A 12,590-nucleotide genomic window follows, 5' to 3' on the forward strand; every position below is an offset into this window, starting at 1 on the left:
TCTCTTGGATGTATTGATCCAGCCACTTCTCAAGGTAGGTCCAATACCATCCATGCGTGTTCCCTTTGACAGTTTCTTTTGACTTTGCTTCCTCCGAAGGAATACCCAACAAATGTGTTAATCGTTTCCAGGTCTGCCTATGCTTAAGGTGTAGGTAGATCCGATTCTGCGTTGAGTAAGGAATCTCTAGTAATGCCTGATATTCTTCCATAGTGGGAACTGTATCAATATCATTGAAAGAGAATACCCCGTACTCAGGACTCCAAACTGACAGCATGGCCTTTAATGCCGGGATTTGGACCTTGACTCGCATTAAGGTTGCAATCCTCCCGTACTTCTCTTCAAATCGTGCATTGACCTGATCGGGAAGCGACCTCCAACCATTAGACAGACCCTCGAGGCTGTTCATTTTGACCTCAATTTTATTCAGATCCAACGAAGGTAGTAAGCTAGCATGTGCCTTGGGAACATCATTTTGCGAAGTCTTGGACTATGAGCTGATTTGGACCAAAGTTTAGCATTCTGAACCTCTTCTGCCGACTGACTCGAGGATGCCATGATAAAAATGATGCCTATCCTTTTTACAGACTCTTGGTTTGGTGATGCCTGCGGAAAAATTCGTTAGCAAGATAGATTTGGGTAATTTCGAATTATACTGTTGACAGGGTGACACATACACATTTATCAAAGTAGGAAAATGTGTACGTGTTTCAGTAGAATTCAAGATTACCCTCATAAAAACGAACAAAAGGAAATTAAGGCAGAATAGAGTAAGAGTAAGTATGCCCCTTTTGTCCTAGAATAGGGAGACTCCTGATACCGGATGAGTGCTACCTAATTGGATAGTTCTATCTTATAAGGTAGCTTACTACGGCTTTTGGCTATTGTGATAGTTTAGCTCAGGATCTAATTTTCTAAAAGCCACAGGTTCCCAAATTGCCCCTACTGTAAACAGTAGAGCCCCATTCTATAACCATAATATTATCGGGAAAATTCCACGGGTATCACGGTGAATAGAACGAGTTTCAATTTGAGCAGAAGCCTTCACGGATACTAATGGGGTAGAACCCACGGGTACCGCTACATGACCCCCTCCTACTTTCCTAAAAGGGTAAGAAAGCCCGGGTATAGGGCCGAAGTGTGTGAGGACATCGTGTGAGTGTTCAGTGTGTGAGGGGACACCTTTACCTCTTCCCGATTCAGGGGGATTTTATTTTTCCTGTTTTTCTTCTTTTCTCCTTTTTTTTTTTAAAAACGAAGAGCACTGTAAGGAGTAAAACAAGCAAAACAAGCGAAACAGTTAGTAGGAATGATCAACGATTAACACATAAAATATTGCCGAGTGAGCCCACCTAACTATAATTTGATCGAAAAATTAAATCTACTTTTGGACCTCTAGACCGAGGTCAAGTCAAATGGTCCCCAGTGGAGTCGACAAGCTGTCGCAACGTGTTTTGCGGTCGCCTGGACGAACCCTCACCGAAGTGGGAAAGAGTGAGGAGTCGCCACCTTAGTTTTGAGGGAAACTAAAGAAAACCATTTGAGAAGATAAATCGAAATGAAACCACTTCAAGACAGAGATTCTAAGTTCGGGGTCCGTAAACGGGTGGGGAAGGTGTTAGGCACCCCACCTCGTCCCTTGATAAGGGTAAGTAGATTTAACTTTGCGTTCTTTATAAATCAGTTAGGAGGGCTAAAATGGAAATGTTAATCCTTTTAATAAAAAGGAAAATTTGGTTTTTCACTAAATTCGGATTACCCAGATACATAAGTAAATGAGACAACCTTAGTGAGTTACTGTTGTATGTTAATTTTGTTTGAAAGGGCTATTTGGTTAAAATTCAATTTGAGAATCGGGTAAGAACTCTCCTCCGATCTCTTTTAATTAAAATCTTGGGTTGAGAATCGGATAAGAACTCTCCTCCGATCTCTTTTAATATTTATTAAAATTTAGCTTGAGGATCGGATAAGAACTCTCCTCCGACCTCTTTTAATATTTATTAAAATTTAGTTGAGGATCGGATAAGAACTCTCCTCCGACCTCTTTAATATTTATTAAAATTTAGCTTGAGGATCGGATAAGAACTCTCCTCCGACCTCTTTAAATATTTATTAAAACTTTTAGTTGAAAATCGGATAAGGACTCTCCTCCGATCTCTTTTATTTTAATGGGACTCGGATAAAGACTCTTCCGATCTCTTCGAAATTTGATCACAGCTATATATCATAAAAGTCAAAGTTTAAGAGTTCTAGTATTCAAAGATGTCAAGGGTCGTAATAAGACTTCTTTTAACTCATTGATACTTTGTGACTAAATAAGGGATGCCGGACTGAATTTTACCGACCTCCCATATGGTCGCCTTACCAGTATCCTATCCGTTCCATTCTACTTATCTGAGATTTGATTTTTATTCCGCCTTATGGCATTATGCCGGATCGCCTTCTACGTCAGCCTAGTGATTCAATTTTGCTACTTCCCTGACGTGTTATTTAGACCCTCTTTTCAAAGAGACCATAAAAATCTGATTACCTACATTTTGTTCGATTACTTCTACGCTATTCGGGACCAGAACTCCTGTGTTAGGAAGTAATAAAGATTAACCAAAGAATGGACTGATTAACAAAGAAGTAAACTCGAGAATGACCGTCTTCGTGTTTAAAATACAGTATAAACTTGGTGAAAATTACAAACATAAAAAGAATAAATGAAATACGTAAATAAAGAAGAACATTTGATAAAATAGCGATATAAGCACTCACCTGTAGGGAGTCGAATCTACTAAACTAACTATGGAATCACAGAATGTAATAGAATTTGCAGTTGATAATTTGGAGGACTAAGGTTCGCCTTGAAATGAAGGATTCTTTGCTAAAATGTAATCAGGTCAAAATAACCAAGCTTGAATGGAGTTGAACTTGGACAATATGAATGGAAATAGGAGATAACAAAGACAGAAAGTGAGAGTGCCACAGGATAATGAACGGACTGAAAATGAAGAATTTCAGTATTTAAGAATCCCTTTTCAAGAAAACACTTCAGAAAACTGGTTTCCAAAGTTTTTCTTATGAAAGCTAAAAAAAAATAGCAGAGTAACGAACTAAATTAAGTTTCAGAGTTCTTCCACTATAGTCACTGCCTTTTGTTTATTTTTTCGTCCCCTGAACAGTTTTTCATGCAGGTATTTATAGGAACCGGGTGCCCTCCATGAAGGGTCAAGATCTATTTTGAGGAAGACGGAGGGTCAGGATTTCAAAGGACATGATCGGATGCTTGAGAATTAAGGCGAATCAAAATGAACGGCCGAGATCATTCTCAGGATACTTGTCCTTTTCTTCTTCTAATCTGACGGTCCAAAACTTCGTTGACCTGGGCGATCCAAGGGCTAGAAATAAAAGGCGCCGGTCTTGTCGTCTTCCTCTTTGATCGAAAGCCTCTGGACTCGTCCTTGCAAGTGAGACCAACGGTGGAGATTGGGATGTACAGGACTGTCATGACATACTCTGGCACCTGTCAGCATTATGGGCGATTCTCAGGCGTGCGGTGGAGATTTCGTCTGCAACGCTTTAACTACCTTGGCTCTGATTCTAATGACGGTTATTGGGATTTGTTTTATTCTCTTTGCCTTCCGATCTCCCCTCTTCCTGATCTTCTTGACACGTGCCCCTTTCGATCTTTCATACCAGTCTCCCCTCTTCCGATCTCTATCATTCCGATCCTTTCTTTAGTCAGGCCCAGTCCGGTCAAAGCATTAATTTCCCCCGATTCTCGAAGCGTTTTCCCCTCGATTCTCGAAGCGCCCGCTTCGTTTTCTGCTTAGCAATAAATGCCTGACTTTCCCCTATATATACCCCTGACAGAAGAAGCTTTCCTCATTCGATTTTCCTCTCTCCCTTCTCCCTTTCCTGTTCTAGCTGCTCCGGCGATAGTTCCGGCTACGACTGTGGCTTTTGATCCCTTTCCGATGGACTTCTTTATTCCCCGACTGAAAATTTACGATCCCGGTGACCGAATGATCGTGATAACCTTATCTGATGATGGTGAGAGAATTGCTAAAGTTTCGCCGACCCTTGGCAGTTGCTCTTCCAAATTTATTCGGCTTTTCATCACATTGAGTGTTCCGACAGCGGCTTTCCTCCACATTGGGTGTTCCGACAGCGGCTCGGTCCGGGTCAGTGACACCCCTTTGGATCAGTCACAATGTTGGCTGTGACATAGACCCCCTTTAGATAGGATGTTCTGCCGATCTTTAGAGGTCGACCTTTTGTTGTAATCAGATTTTTAATGTAAACCGATCTTGAGATCGCCCAAATGATGTAATCTGATCTCTTGGAAATAAAAATCTCATTTTGTCAATTATCATTTTATTGATTATTTTTCGATCTTTGATGTGTTCGTTCGATCTGGTTCCTAACTGAACGACCCTTAACTGATCCTTTATTCAAAATATTCATCTTAATATGCTGATCTCCAGTTAACCGATCTCTTTATGTAATTTGGAATGTTCGAGAGACGTGTCAGAACAGCTGGCGAATCCCGCTAACCGATGCATTGCCTGGGACATCGTGAGCATTAAATGCTCGGACGAGTATAAATAGGGGTGGGGGTTAGCCAGTTTCTCACTTATGCCATTTTCTGTCTCTTGCAAACAATTCCAAAATTCTCCTGATTTTCAAGCTCTTCCGACTCCGATCAAGCTCCGGTAAGGGTTTTGATCCTTCTTTTACTTTTGAGTTCTTTATTTCTTTTGAAAATGAGCGTACAGAAGGTCGAGAGCAAGCCCACTTTCCGTCCATGTTTCATGGTCGTCCGACGAAGCGGAGGTGATCGGACCAAGCGCCCAACCTGAACCTCCTAGGGCCTCTGTTCCAGTTCGGGAGCGAGCAGAACCTTCAAGGCATGTACATTCTTCAGGGAGGGAAAGTCTTCCTATAGACGAGCTACCGTCGATCCTTCAAGAAACCGACCTCCAATCGTTTAGCCAAGAATACAACATTCGGCCTGATTCGTACGAGCTAATTAAGTGCCACGGCGATCTTCGTGCCGATCACTTCTTCGAAGAGAATGATATGATCATGGTCTACGAAGAACAATTAAAAGCCGGTCTGCGGTTCCCTCTAGACGATTTCTTCAAAGAGGTCTTAAAATTTCACCAAGTGTGCATCGCCCAAGTTCACCCGAACTCGTGGCGGATCCTGGTGGCTTTCAGGGGGCTCTGCCGTGCCAAGGGACTCTATCCTACAGCCAAAGTATTTGCCGAACTACATAGACTGACCCGCCGAAAGGACGACGAGTACTGGTTCTTTCAGGCGAAGCCTCATTGTGGGCTCTTTACCGATCTGCCCTCCTCCCTGAAGAATTGGAAGAACCGCTTCTTTATTCTGAGGAGCAAAATTCCGAACGGCTTCGAGGGCTTCCCTCGAAGCTGGCTACATCTGAACCCTTCGCGTCCAAAGCATCTCGCCCTGAATAGGGAAGAGGGAGCCGTGGTGATGGAATTGAAAGATCAAGCGGCTAGGGAGAAGTTTTCTTGTTTGGATGCAGTGACGGCCGAACTGCATCATTGGACGATGCAGCTGATCACTGGTCAAGATCGGGGGCTTCAACTCTCTGACCTCGGCATCGGTATTTTCTTCATCTCAGATCTCAGGACCTTAGCGATCTCACTGACCTCTCTTTTGTGCAGGTATGGCAAGAGACGAAGCCTCCAAGGAGAAACGAAAGCGAAAGAGGGAGATCTCCCGAAAAGTACGGGAGATGAAGCAAGCCGAGGAAATGCAGACACCCAGGCATGAGTCCGGCGAAATACAAGAAGGCCCACCTCAACCTTCGGGACCGCCGATCGTAGAAGCTGTCCGATCTCCTCCTTGCCGAGAAGAGCCGCCTCCACCACCTCCAGTTGCTCCAAGCACAGAAGGGGGTCCTTCTCAACCTTCTGTGAGGCCCCTTTCTCGTGGCGCTCAAGTGTTGGTCACTTCACTGGAGAAGAGCCGGACGGTTCGAGAAAATTCAGACTTCGCTAAGGTCTTGGGGTCATCCATCTGTCTTCGGGAAGACCGGGATAGGCTGTCTCCGGATACTCTTGATGACATCTTGACCAGATCCATGAGCCTGAACGTGGAGTGCTTAGTGAATTAGGATATAGTTCGGGAAAAGGCTTATCGCCTGGGTAAGGAGGTCGAGAAGAAGAGTCAGGAAGTAGCTTCCCTTCGATCCCAACTTTTATCCGCTCAGAACTATATATCCGACATCGAGGGGCAGATGAAACTTTATGAGGATAAGCTAGCCGAGCAGACTCATGTTCTGGCTGAGCGAACTCGTATTCTGGAAGAAGTTCAGGCGCTTCGGGCTGATGAAGCTGCTCAACTCGCTCACCTTGCTGAGGGGCTCAAAGCGAAAGAGGAAGAGATGGTGACTGGAGTGGCCGGCGCTTATGTGAATGCCCACAGAGATCTCCTGGCGGAGCTTAAGAAGCGTTACCCTGAGGAAGACTTCTCCTGGATGGCCAACCTGGCTCCCGAGGATGAAGATGAGGAGAGTGAGGAGGAGGCTGAGGGTGAGAGGGGGAACGGACAAAATGTAGATCAGGCTGGGGGTGAGAGGGGAAACGGACAATATGTAGATCAGGCTGGGGGTGATCCTCCAGCTGAATAACTTGTACAAATTTTTGAAATGAAATGAAATGGAATGCCTCTTTTGTTCGATGAATGGTTGTGATCGGAACACTTAATTGTCTGAGTATGTTGAAATAACTAAAAGTGATTATTAACCCAAGTGTGAGAGATCGGAAAACACAATGAGCATGAGATCGGTAGAGAACCAACGCTAAACAGGACTTAATTAAAATTGAAAATTTGGCTTGAACATTTAAGATCGGGATCATCATTAAACCGAAACGGAACCTTTGATTGTTCTTAAACTTTGAAAGGGAGATCGGCAATAAAACTGGTAACAAAGATTTAGTGTCAGTTCAATTTCATTTGTCAAAAGAGATCAGGAACATACTTGACTGGTCAGGAGATTCGACAATGGGTTTGAGAGATCGGTGAGTGATTTAATAGACTGGTAAGGCTTCATTGGATACGAGGGCTTAGCATTGACTCAACTCTCCCTGTGAGGAGAGATCGGAAATGTGGTTAAATAGCAAGGTGAGACTTAGTGCTGGAGATCGGTTTCGAAGTTTATTGATTCTGGGGATCGGCCAAAATATGGTGTCGACACCCTTAAATTAAGTTAAATAAAATTGTTACCTCACTTATTCAAATTTCTGGCTCTGCCCTGTCCAAAACTCAATTGTGTTCATTAGAGGATGATCTACTCTCCACGGCAGTGCCATATGTAACTGGCTTTGCGCAAAAGATATTCAACAATAAAAATTACAAAAAAATACCAGCTGTTGTAAAAACAAATACCATTTATCAATAAATCTAAAAGCATTTTTATTCTTATAGAGATTTAATTGATTAATATGAAGCCAGTAAAATAACAACCAAATTTGCAAATCATATCATTTAGGCCATACTGTCATAAAAAAAAAAAATCATTTATTTTGATAGAATATTTTATCATTGATAGCTTAAAGAGTGAACCAAAATGCCTAAAATACCATGCAGATCAATTTACAAAACAGTAAATTACACTTCAATTTAGAATATGCAAGACCTGCAACAATTTGAGAGTTGGTCATATATGCAACGCCAAGCTGGAACTGAAGCTAAAGTTGAAAGCTGATGAAGAATCAGTGCAGTATATAAATTAAATGTACAAATCCAGAGCACCCTATGCTCGTTATGCATAACAAAGTCAAGATTCCATTGCGAAACTCTTTGCATGGCAGCATATCCACCAGTAGCAAAAGCCCCAAGGAGATTCTCAAGGTGCCAACAGATTGCAAGTGTGATCTAATCAACCTTTGAGGATCAAACATTCTAGATTTCTCTTCAAAAGCATCAGCATTAATATTGTCTCCTCGATAACTTGGGAGTTTCACACTATCTTTTATCTCATACGGCTTTGACTAGGTTTTGCAAATTGGTCTGCCATCTTTCCTACCAGTCACACTCAATTGGTTTATAAGAAACCAAATCAACTTGGCATACAAGGCTCCAAGTAAATTTATATGATTATTAATTAATTACTATGAATGCTCCACATCAATAAACTGAAGCAAGTTTCAATTAGGATCCACTAACATGCATTTTTTTAATATTTCATATATTTTTAATTTAATCCAAACAAAATACTACTTCTATTCTAATCCTAACAAAATACTATAATATAGTGCTCTAATATTAATTAACATATATTTTTTGTTATTTATATTTATATTTAATTTTATAATTATAAATAAATATTTTGAATTATTTAAAAACTTAATTAAGTATAATTTAAATACAAATAGAACTAAAAATTTTAAATTTACATTGACTCTAAAATTAATTTAAACAATAAAAAAATAATATAATTGTAAATAATATAAATCATGAAGGGCATTTTGGGCAATACAAATGTCCCCTCCCCCCTTCTCTCTATAGATATAGATGGTTAAGTAAAAACAAAGGCGAATAAAGAGGAAATATTTTCAGTATGAGGACTCTCACTACCTCCTCATTAAGCTTTGTTGATCTCTCCTCTTTTCTCTATCTCTCTCGATCTCCTTCATGTAGAAAAAACTTAGCCTAAAAATTAACAATCTAGCAGAAACCTCCCACATACCTGAAGATGCTTTGGTAAAAGAATCATTTCCTCTACTTCTAAGCTCTTATAATATTTAATAAGTAAGGTTAAGATAAAAGCGAGCAAGGAGGAACCATTCTCAGCATGAACACTCTCACTCGCACGTCATCCTCATCCTCAGCCTCATCAAGCCTTGTTAATATCTCCTCTCTCACCTTATCTCTCACTCCTTTATGTAAAAAAAAAAAAAAAAAAACCTCAGCCTCAAAATAGAGAATCTAGTAGAAATATCCCATATACTTGAAAGTGCTTTGGTAAAAGAATCATTTTCTTCTACTTCTAAGCTCCTATAATAATAGAAAGGTTAAGACAAAATCGAGTAACAAGTAACTATTCTCAACATGAACACTCTCACTCCCACGTCATCCTCATCCTCAGCCTCATCGATCTTTGTTAAAATCTCCTCTCTCTCCCCCTATCACTCCCTACTTTATGTAGAAAAACCTTAGCCTTAAAAATAGACAATCTAGTAGAAATCTCCCATTTACCTGAAGGTGCTCTATTAGAAGAATCACTTTTTCCATTTCTAAGCCCCTATAATGTTTACAGAAGATCTAGATGCATCACTAGAAGCATTTGTTCTCTCATTTCGTCTAGAAGACCAGTTTTGCAAACCTTTTAGCTAGATCAATGTATTCTTCGCTGTGCAACAGTAGAATAATACGTGACTCTTGAAATCCTTCTAATTTTATCCCTTAATGGAAAAGTCAGGATACACACATTTTCATTTTGGAGCTATTTCTTAGTGGAGGCCTTTTTTTAGCCCTTGGTGGTTGGATTTTTGTGTGTTCCTTTTTTGGTTATTAATTAAAAAACCAAGTAAAGAGGAGAAGGGGAGAGGAGAAGGGGAGAACTCCCTTGGTTTCAAGGACAAATCCAGGATTTTTCTTCGATGGGTGCAAATAAAAGTGTACAAACATATTATAAATTAAGTATCAAAATAATCAGTTAACTAAATAGACAATTATTTTTTATTTCATAATTGTTCCCTTTGAGTTTTCATAATTTAATAGTGTTGAATAATTTCTTTCATTTTCAACACTATCAAATACATTTTTCTTAGAGACCACATGATTACGCAATCGATTTTTTACCATCTTGATTGTAGAAAATACCCTCTCCACGGATGCCATTGCGACTGGGAAAATCAAAGCTAATTTCACAAGTAAATAGAACAATGGACAAACCACATTCTTCTTTGGCTAAACTAACTTTTTTGCAAGATCTCCATTCCCTTTAAGTTTAGAAAACTGATCATCAGATCTAACATAAAAAATATAAGTCTTCAATCCCTTTAATTTCCAAAGGAGCCGTCTTTGAAGAACTATGCACATTTTCTATTGCCCTAGCTTCATTAGCATTGAAGGGTTCTTTGATAATTGATTTTCTTATGAGAAATTTAATAATCACCCTCTATATATATATATATATATATATATATATTTAATGAATTAATCCTATAATTTATTTTCAAGTTTCATAATAATTTTATATAGCAGCATTCATGTAATGATCAAAATAATAAAAATTAAAAGTAAAATAGCATGAATTATAAATGAGTAGATATAAAAAAAAATAGGGCGAATTTGGCTAATATAAGAAATATAAAAAGAAAATAAATTTACACAATTAGGGAATTAATAGTTGGGTGGGTCAAGTGAGAGTAATGGGTGGTAGGGTGAGCATTCAGTTTACCAAACCGAATTTTTAACTAACCGAATTGTTTACCAATTTTAAAAATATTAACTGAAAAGAATCAAAATTGGAAAAAAATAAAAATTATAGAAACCGAAAACATTCAGTCAGTTATCACTTAAAACCAAATTAACAAAAAAAAAATATATATATATATATATATATATATTATAACATTAATTATTTAATAAAATATTACTAAAAAATATAGTTATAATCCTTTTTTATTTATAAAAAATAATAAATATGATTTAATATAGGATAATGATTATAAGCTAAATATTATTATAAAATCAAAAAAATAATAATTATAAATAATATATTATTAATAAAATTATAATTAATATATTAATTAATAGAAATTCAGTCATTTCAATTAGTTCGGTTACCGAATCATAGGTAACCGAACGATAATCGAAAATTGAAAATTTTTATTTTTATTAATAAAAAACTAAACTAAACCGAATTTATCCTATCAAAATAATTGAATTTTATCGATTCTAATTATAATCAAATAATGCACACCCATGATAGGAGAGTGGTGGTTAGGGAGGAAAAAAAACTAGGGATAAAGGAGAAAGAAAAACGATTGAGGGAACAAGAGAATATTAAAGTATATTTTTTTATTTTTAGTTAATAAAATAATTTTTAATTTTATTTTAATTAAATATATAATTTTTTTTAATTTCTTATATGTAATATAATATAAAATTATTATAATATATTGATTTTTAATAGCTAATTAAATTTAATAATTTATTGTAATAATAAATTATTATGACTGTATTTTACTCTTAATTAAAGTTAATTTATGTTTACTTAGTTAATTCTAAACAAAGTTAGATTAATTTTTTTTTTAAATCATTCTCTTTAATTTTAACAGCCAATTAAATTTAGTCTTTCATTGTCATAGTAATATATTACCATGAATTTTTATTTGTCCATCTTATTATTTTCTCCTTTCCACTTATTAGCACTTACGTTACATGTGCATCTTCATTATTTTTAGTGATTTTTTTTACTAAAATTATATTTTTTATTTATTTATAACACATTATAAATAATATTATAGCTAATTTAATTATTTACTTATAAGTAATTAAATTTTTTTAACTATAATTTTTCGTTATTAAAAGCTTTGGTGGTGATTAACTGTTAGCACTTTACTGTTGACTTAAATATCAATGGCTTTTCCTATAAATATTGATAATATTGTTCCTATATAAAAAAAAAAATGGAACTAAATATATCTTTTAGTCGATTTAGATTGCATTGAGCCATGATGAAAAGATCATGGCAAGGCAATTTTGGTGCTTGCCAGCGAGAGTAGCTTTACAACCTTTTGAAGCTTTCTTAGGATGCTAAATGTTGAAATTCCATGGGAATTTAGTAATTAAAATTAATTTCATCTCAATGCTTGAGATGCTCTACCTTAGTATAAATAATCTAGCAGGACAAATTCTATCTCCTCTTTTCAATCCATTATCACTTACAATATTTTAAGTTACATAAATGAAAAAAGATAGGATGTATTAACTAAATTTGTGTGATTTAAATATTTCATAAAACAACCTCACTGGTAATATGACCATTTGTCAAGAAAACTAACTCAATACCTAGTAAACTATCAACATGAATGAGTAATATTCTCAATAAAAATAATCTTTCGAAGTAATTGCTATAACCATATTAACGATTGCACTTGGAATTGTTTTCAAGAGACAATAAATTCCTAAATCTTTTGAAACGATGAAAGTACTTCAACATGAGAGACTGAAACTATTTTGTAAAGCATAAGGCATGAAATGCAATCGTTTCATTTTAAACATAAACTTCTCTATCTAAATTATCTGGTGTTTTTCTACTAAGCAGATGAACTTATTTTTTATTATTCAAATAATATATATTTAGGGCTAAAGTCTTCAAGTCTACACTAGACAATATAAATGTATTTCATCCCATTAACAATTAAATGTCAATTGGAATCTTTTTTTTTTATAAGCTCCTAGCTTGTTTTTGTAAATTATTATGAATAACCTAGCCGCATGGTAAGAATAAATTACCTAAAATACCATTCTTTAATATGAAGTGCATAATTCCAAGACGATCGAATGGTTATATATACATATATATATATACACCTCCATATATAGGAAAAATA

The sequence above is a fragment of the Hevea brasiliensis genome, chromosome 17 (genome assembly GCF_030052815.1).
Source record: "Hevea brasiliensis isolate MT/VB/25A 57/8 chromosome 17, ASM3005281v1, whole genome shotgun sequence".
NCBI lineage: Eukaryota > Viridiplantae > Streptophyta > Magnoliopsida > Malpighiales > Euphorbiaceae > Hevea > Hevea brasiliensis.